Below are 7,500 nucleotides of genomic sequence, written 5' to 3' on the forward strand. Positions count from 1 at the left end.
CCTTGTTACTTCGAGCGGACGATAAAGCCTCAAGAGGAAAATCAAACTGAGATCTCTACCTTTGGGGAGGGGGGCGGGATGAAACGAGATTCTCTCGATTGTTTCCTAGATATAAGCGGACCAAAAGGGGATGGACGAGACGGGGTTGGTTAAGCAGAAGGTATTATTATCCGTGAAAAGGTACGACGAGGTGAGGTGAGGTGTGTGGTGAATTGAGAGAAGCGATAGGAGAGGAAATACTGACGTTGCCGATCATTCTATTCGTAACGTTACGTAGGTAGATAGGTTATAGCTGAATAGATATAGCTAGATATTCCATTGGGCCGTTTCTATGTTTCTACGTGACATCGATCTAAGTCATGGCATCGAAACTGTCTAGTCAGAATAATATAACAACGAAAAGACATGACGTTTCTATTTATCGATAGGAAGATAGGAACCGTTATCAATGTCGTTTTAGATACCACTGGGAAATTCAGGTTAATAAATCCTTACCGATTACGTGGATTACGAATAGATTTGACAAGTAGTCGTGGGATTAAGAGACAGGAGGGAAAGAACGAGAGCGATGGCAGGGAGTGACGGAGGATAGTGGTAGTGGTAGTTTCGTTGATACTCCATAAGGGATTTCTAATCGTTTAATTATCCCCTGATGGATCTACGAAATTAATTTTTTCTTTATTCTTTTCTTGCTATTAAAGGGAGACAATTCCACAAAAAGGAAAAAAAGGAAGATAAAAAAAGAAAGAAAAAATCGCTTCGACGTATTAACTAACAAGAAAAGGATCAAGGTTAAAACTGTCTTTCTGAAAGAACTTCCAACGCCTACGCATAATTAACGGGTTAAACAATGTTTGAAACTTTACTGTCGTAAAACAAGAACCCGTAAATACCGTACTCTGTCACCAAAAGAGGTATTAAGATAGTTGCCTATGTGATCGGATCTTGGCTAACTTTTGTCGGTGTTAGTGCTAGTAAAGGATTAAATCCTGAAAGTCTGTTACAAGGTTGCGGCATCAGAGTTTCCGAGAATGAGCTTAAAGTCAACCACAAATATTCCTGTTCTAGATTTTCATAAGTTCAAGACCGGTAACGTTACGTCGTAGGCCAAACTGAATGTCCGATAAGTTATATCGCGATATGAGCTTTGATGAAAGGCCTAAGGAATTAATGACAGGACAGGGACCAGAGATCAGATCAGGGTCAGGAGTAGAGGTAGAGGGATGAAGAGAGGTCCTATCGAACGAGAATATAGATAATCAAAATGATCAGATCAAATCACCTTGAATTGATTTTCAACTGGTGTTGTTATCTCCGTATACATGCCTCTCCTATATATATACATATATATATATATATATATATGACCAATCAGAATCTTCGATGATTTTTCCAATGTCAGGTGTTATATAGACGAAAAAAGAAAAACAAACAAAAAAAAAAAACGGGGATATAATAATAATCCAAGTCGGAGTGTGTTAATAGCAGTTGTCAGAGTTTTTATTTTATTAATTTTTTTTTTCTTTCTTTTTTTTCTTTTTTTTTTTTTTCTTTTTTTTGAGAACATCAGAATAAAGTATTTAGAAATTTTAATTAATTTAATTCGTAAGGATTAAAACGATAAAAGAAAAAAATATCGATATCCTTGCTTTTGATATAAGAAACAAGAATATCTATATTTAGGATGATAACGTAACTGCGTACGTATTTATTAAATTCGTATTTAACCATAACTGTGCACGCCTCAAAATAATATTATGTTTTGCACTTGGGATGGATTACAAACATCCAGGCACTTTAAACAAGCTATCTCATTTATACAGGAATGAATAAATTTTGAGCGTTGAAAAAATATTGTATATCCTTTGTAAGTTCTCGGTGATGATAATTGATAGATTTACGAAATGCATTTTCAATTTCTGTCATTGTAAAAAAAATAATTTACATAATCGTACAATCCACAAATAGCTTTTAATTGAGCTTGAAATTGAGTTTGAGTTTGTTTTCTACATCCCTTACATAGATACGACGATTAGGATTAAATCAAACATGTATCTATAAGACGACGTAAAAATTATATTGAGAAAATATAAGATAAGGATAATATAGGTAAGATGAATAGATGGAAACGAGGAGATGAAGGCCGAACCGATTGTTAGTAGTCCTAAGCGGTAGACGTTGGCTGTGCTCCGGCCGCGGAGGCTGCGCGGAAAAATCGATAGACGACGCGAACCGGCGGCGGCGGCAGCGGCAGCGGCAGCAGCGGCGGCGGCGGTGGCGGCTGGTGGTGGTGGTGGTGGTGGTGGTGGTGGTGGCGGCGGCTGGTGGTGGCGGCGTTAGTGGTGGTGGTGATGATGGTGGTGGTGGAACGCGATAGAGTTTGGCCGATGGTGCAGTCAACGTCGGGACCGGCATCTAAAAAGACGCACGCGTCTTCTCTCGTTTCTCGTGCACGCCGTACCCTTCGATTAACATTTTTCAATATTAACGTTAGACTCTTTAATTGTGAAAAGATACGAAATTTAAACGGAGAGAGAAAAAAAGGGGTGGGGAAAATTAAAAAACAATTAGAAAAACAAAATATATATATATATATACACATGTACATATGTATATATGTATATATAGATACATATAAACACATATATATGCGAATTTCTATTTAATTATATGAGTGAAATAGAGATTGCAAAGGATCGAAGAATTGATGGGTTTAGTGTACGTGCAAGCTCTTTAACTGTGTACTTCCGTGTGTACGTGTGTGTGTGTGTGTGTGTGTGTGTATGTGTGTCTGCTGCGTGTGCGTACGTAGGTGCGTGCGTGCGCGGGCGTGTATACGTGTGCGTGGAAGTATGCGCGCGTAGTAGAAGCATCGTGCCGAGGCTTGGCTGACCGGTACCGTCTCTTACTACTTCCTTATTATTTACCACCCTTCCTTCCATCTAACGGAACTCGTTGTGGTCACTCATTTAATTTCATATTTCGTTCATCCTTACTTTCTCTTTCTTATCTTCCTTTTTATTATTTTCTTCTTTTTCTTTCTTTCTTTTCTTTTTTTTCTCTTTCTCCTCCTTCTCGACCCTCATGTTCCTCATAAACGCACGATGAATGAACGTGACCATGCTCACGTGCAGATATCACGATACCACCCTTATTAAAGGGATAATCTTCTTTCTTTTTTCTTTTCCTTTTTTTGTTTTTGTTTTTTAATTATATCTGATACACACACACGCACATACCATATATACATATATATATAGCTTCATTATTTAAAGAGAAAGAGAGAGAGAGAGAGAGAGAGAGAGAGAGAGAGAGAGAGAGAGAGAGAGAGGAAATTCGACAAAAGACGTATCGAAAACTTTGAGTATAGCCACACGACTATGAAACATAAGCTATGCAAACGCAACGAGGACAATAACCTCTGGCCTTCCTTGTTTGCTCTCGAGTCTGCGATGGCGCGATCGTTTCCTTCGTTTACGTTAAAATTCTCTATCGTTGAAAAATCAAAAAAAAAAAAAAAAAAAAAAAAAAAAAAAAAAAAAAGAGAAAGAAAAATATTGCGACGTCGGCTGGCTTTCGGACGGGTTCTATAAAAAAAAAAAAAAAAAAAAAAAAAAAAGAAAAAATATCCAAAATCTTGATCCGTTGTTTTTGAAAGAGTGAAAAAGAAAAAAAAAAGAAAAGGGGAAAAAATGAAAAAAAAAAAGTAGAAGATATAGTGGGAGATATAATCGATATTCCATCATATCTTGAAATAGTTTCAGTGGTTTATTAAAAAAAAGAGAGAAAAAGAGAAAAAAAGAAAAACGGAAGAAAAATGTTTCTCGACGAATGAAATTTACGCCTTCACGTAAATTCGCATATATTTTTGAAAAATAATCTTGAGAGGTTACGTCTCGATAAGCAAATATTCATCTCTCTTTCTCTCTCTCTCTCTCTCTCTCTCTCTCTCTCTCTCTGTCTCTCTCTCTCTTTATTTATTTTTTTTTGTTTTTTATTAAATTATACAAAAGGAAGAAATAACGAAAGATTAACGGCGAGTATTGGTAGTTTTGTGGGTTGGCAAGGCAGAGTGCGGCTTTTCGAGGACAACGACCTCACTTGCACCTTTTCGACCTTATCCCCTTACCTCCTCTCCCCCAACTCCCAAGACTTTATCCACGTCCCTTTATCGCTGCTTCATCGTCAAACGATATATCATTTTTTAATCATCGTGTATACATATATATATATATATATATATATATATATCCTTCGTCGTTATTATAATCAAAACACATGGGGATTTTGAGAGGTATTATCTACATACTTGTGAATTCTATGAATACGACCTTATTTCACGGTTCCCTTATCGATCGTATATGTACCGTTATGTCACTTGAAATTTCTTTAATCCAAAACGATTGCTTTTCCCATTAAGGGGAAAAAAAAAAAATAGAAAAAAAAGAAAAAAAGGAAATTTTTCTTAGAATATATAAAAATCCTTACGATTACAAATTACAAATTATAAGAAATATTTCTTTCTTCCTCCATTTCTTTCATCGATCCTTTTCTTATCACGTTTAACTTATTGAATTCACCTTTGGTTTGTTCAGTAAAACTCGTTACTAGTGAAAAGGGAAAAAGTTAAATGATAAAAAAAAAAGGAAAAAAAGAACTATAGTTTCACAAAGTATAACACTCGTTAGCACGTTTCTCCTAAACCCTTCGAGATCGATCGTTCTTCGTTTAGGATAGCGAACGTCAGCTCGAAAAATCTATCACCTATCGTACATTACTTTCTTTTTCTCTCTCTCTTTTTCTCTCTCTCTCTCTCTCTCTCTCTCTTTTTCTCTCTTCTAAATTTATCCCCTTTTCGTTTCCTTCTCTAGATCACTTTCATACCATGAGTATAACCCTCTTCTACTTTACTCGAGTCCACTTCAAACACCTTTACCTTTCTTAAGTTCCAAGTTGATGTTACAACTATAGCATAATAATATTATATACGCTATATATTATACGATTATTATTAATGGGTGTTCATATCTTTTTCTTCTTCTTTTTTATTTCTTTTATCTTTCTTTTTTCTTTTTTTTTTTTTTTTTTTTTTTTTTTTTTTCTTTCAAAGTACTCAAAAAACGAGAAAGGAAGAGAGAGAGAGAGAGAGAGAGAGACAGAGTAATTATCGATCTTTATCGAATTGATGAAATTTTGCAAAAATTCTTTTTGTATGAAGAATATTTATAAATTCACGTTTTCTAAATTAAATTTCTTTTATAATTAAGAATAAGAAAGAATTAATTTTTCAAAAAGGAGAATAAGAAATGAAATTCAAAAGGAAAAAAAAAAGAAAAAAGAAAAGAAAAGAAACAGAATATGAGGACAAGGAAGATGCTCGTAAGTCTTCGTAGAAAATTGTGTAATAAAATGGTGGAATCTCCGACTTGGTCTACGACGTTCGTTCTTCCGCTTTTTATTTAACTTCATCGTTTCTTCCTCGTACCAGGATATTTTGTTATCGGAAAGCAGTAGTCGCCTTGCTAAAATGATGTTCGTGGATATCGAAATAAATGACTTTAGAGATAGCACCAGGACGACTATATATATATATATGTTTGTGTGTGTGTGTGTGTGTATGTGTATGCACGCGTTTGTGTATGTATATATATATATATATAAATATACATATCTATTTTTATTTTTATATATTTTGTTTTGTTTTCCCTTTCAAAAAAATTCTTTTTTGAAACTTTTACTTTCGATTAATTTTTTCTCTTTCTTTTTTTTTTTTTTTCATTTAATCACCCATGTCATATCTTAATTATGTTATACTAAAACAATAATTCCAACACGATCATAGATACACATATATATATATATATATATATTTTTTTTTTTTTTATATTTTTTATCTTCTTCAAAAAATTCTCTTTCAGAAGTTTTACTTTCGATTTTTTTTGTTTCTTTTTTCATGTAATTACTCACGTCACATCCTAATTACATTTCATAAGAACAATAGTGCTAAGACGATATATATATATATATATTATATATACATTTTCTTTTTTCTACTTTTATTTCCATATTTTTTCTCCTTTAAAAAATTCTCTTTCGAATGTTTTACTTTCGACTTTCTTTTTTTTTTTTTTTCCTTTTTTTTCTTTCTTTTTTTTTCATTTAATTACACATCACATCGTAATTACGTCAAATTAGAACGAAATTATATGATTAAAGAAATTTTAATGCATTTTCAAATGCTTCGAATTTCGTTTCGTAGAAATTTTGAAATCAGCTGAGTAATAGCCGTACTAGAAAAAAAAAAGAAAGAAAAAAAAATGAAAAAGAAAAAGAAAAAAACAAAAAAAAAAGAAGATGAGAGAAAAAGATTATAAACCCCGACGACGGAGAAAGGTCTCCTGGAAATTCATCTTTTTCTTTATTTCCTTTTCCACTTCTCGTGGAAATGATGCTGGGGTTACGCTACGTAATCACTAAGATAACAGAAAGAAAAGAGACGACACATATATGAGGAATACATTGTGTATTCCTCGTTTCTTATCTTTCCTTTTCTTTTTCATTTTATCTCGTTCGAAATAGACAATTCCATAGTGTTTAGAAAAAAATTGTACGATCGACGAATCGAATCCTGAATAACTTTGATTCGAATAAGTCAATATTTCGATCGTAAAAGTCAATTTTATTAGTTAAATATTTTTTCTTCCTCCTCCTCCTCCTTCTTCTCCTCCTCCTTCTTCTTCCTCCTCTTCTCCTCTTTTTATTTTGATTTGATTTGATTCGATTTTTTTTCCACTTTTCATTTTCTTTATTTTTTATTTTCCCTCAAACGCGTCAAGTAAAATAACGAGAAAGATGAAGGAGGAAGAGAAGGAATAAGAAGGAGAAAAAAAAAAGGAAAAAAGAAAAAAAAAGAAAAGAAAAAGGAAAAGATTCGCGTGTTCTCAAGCGAACTCCTAACATTCATTTCGTAAAATGAGAAACTTATTACCATTTCTTTCCTTCCTGTCTACTTTTCTATTACTTTCCTTTCGTCCTTAGGTTAAACTATAAACGTTCGTCCGTAAAGAAGAACGAAAGAAGGTGTTGACTTTCTCCATTAAGCGTAAAAAACTTTTATCAAAGTGGACGTTCGTCTTATGGAGGGAGAGTGAAAATTGAAAAGAGAGAGAGAGAGAGAGAGAGAGAGAGAGAGAGAGAGAGAGAGAGAGAGAGAGAGAGAAAAAGAAAGGAAGAAAGAAAGAAAAAAAGGAAAAAAAAATTAAAAAAAGGACAGAAGAAAGGAAGAAAAGAAATGAAAGGCATAAGAGAGAAAAAGGAAAAAAAAAAATGTTTAAGAGAAAACTCTTAATATCATAGTTACTCAGAATGAATGTCCTTGATATATTTTTTTCTTCGTCGTTAGTTCGAATGCGCTCTCTTGTTAATACGCCTTGTATGACGATAAATTTGTCGAATACTGAAAAAGGAGAAAGGTGAAAAAGACGACGAGAAGGTATTTCG

General features: G+C 33.5%; 1 protein-coding gene across 5 annotated transcripts in view; it reads left to right on the forward strand.

Annotated features, from left to right (window-relative positions):
- The window catches only part of LOC124950690, a 162,854-nt gene that overhangs the window by 33,691 nt on the left and 121,663 nt on the right, over positions 1–7,500 (forward strand). Inside the window, exons 1-2 of one of the 5 annotated variants that reach the window (XM_047497838.1) lie at positions 2,360–2,895; positions 7,039–7,500. The exon at positions 7,039–7,500 is cut by the window's right edge and continues 761 nt beyond it. The exons of 1 other annotated variant lie outside the window; for it this stretch is intronic. The gene's annotated coding sequence lies outside the window, so the exon portion shown is untranslated. Of the gene's footprint in view, positions 1–2,359; positions 2,896–7,038 lie in introns of those variants that run through there. 3 more of the 5 variants (XM_047497817.1, XM_047497788.1, XM_047497797.1) reach the window with 3 other exon arrangements.

The sequence above is a fragment of the Vespa velutina genome, chromosome 1, assembly GCF_912470025.1.
Source record: "Vespa velutina chromosome 1, iVesVel2.1, whole genome shotgun sequence".
Lineage (NCBI taxonomy): Eukaryota > Metazoa > Arthropoda > Insecta > Hymenoptera > Vespidae > Vespa > Vespa velutina.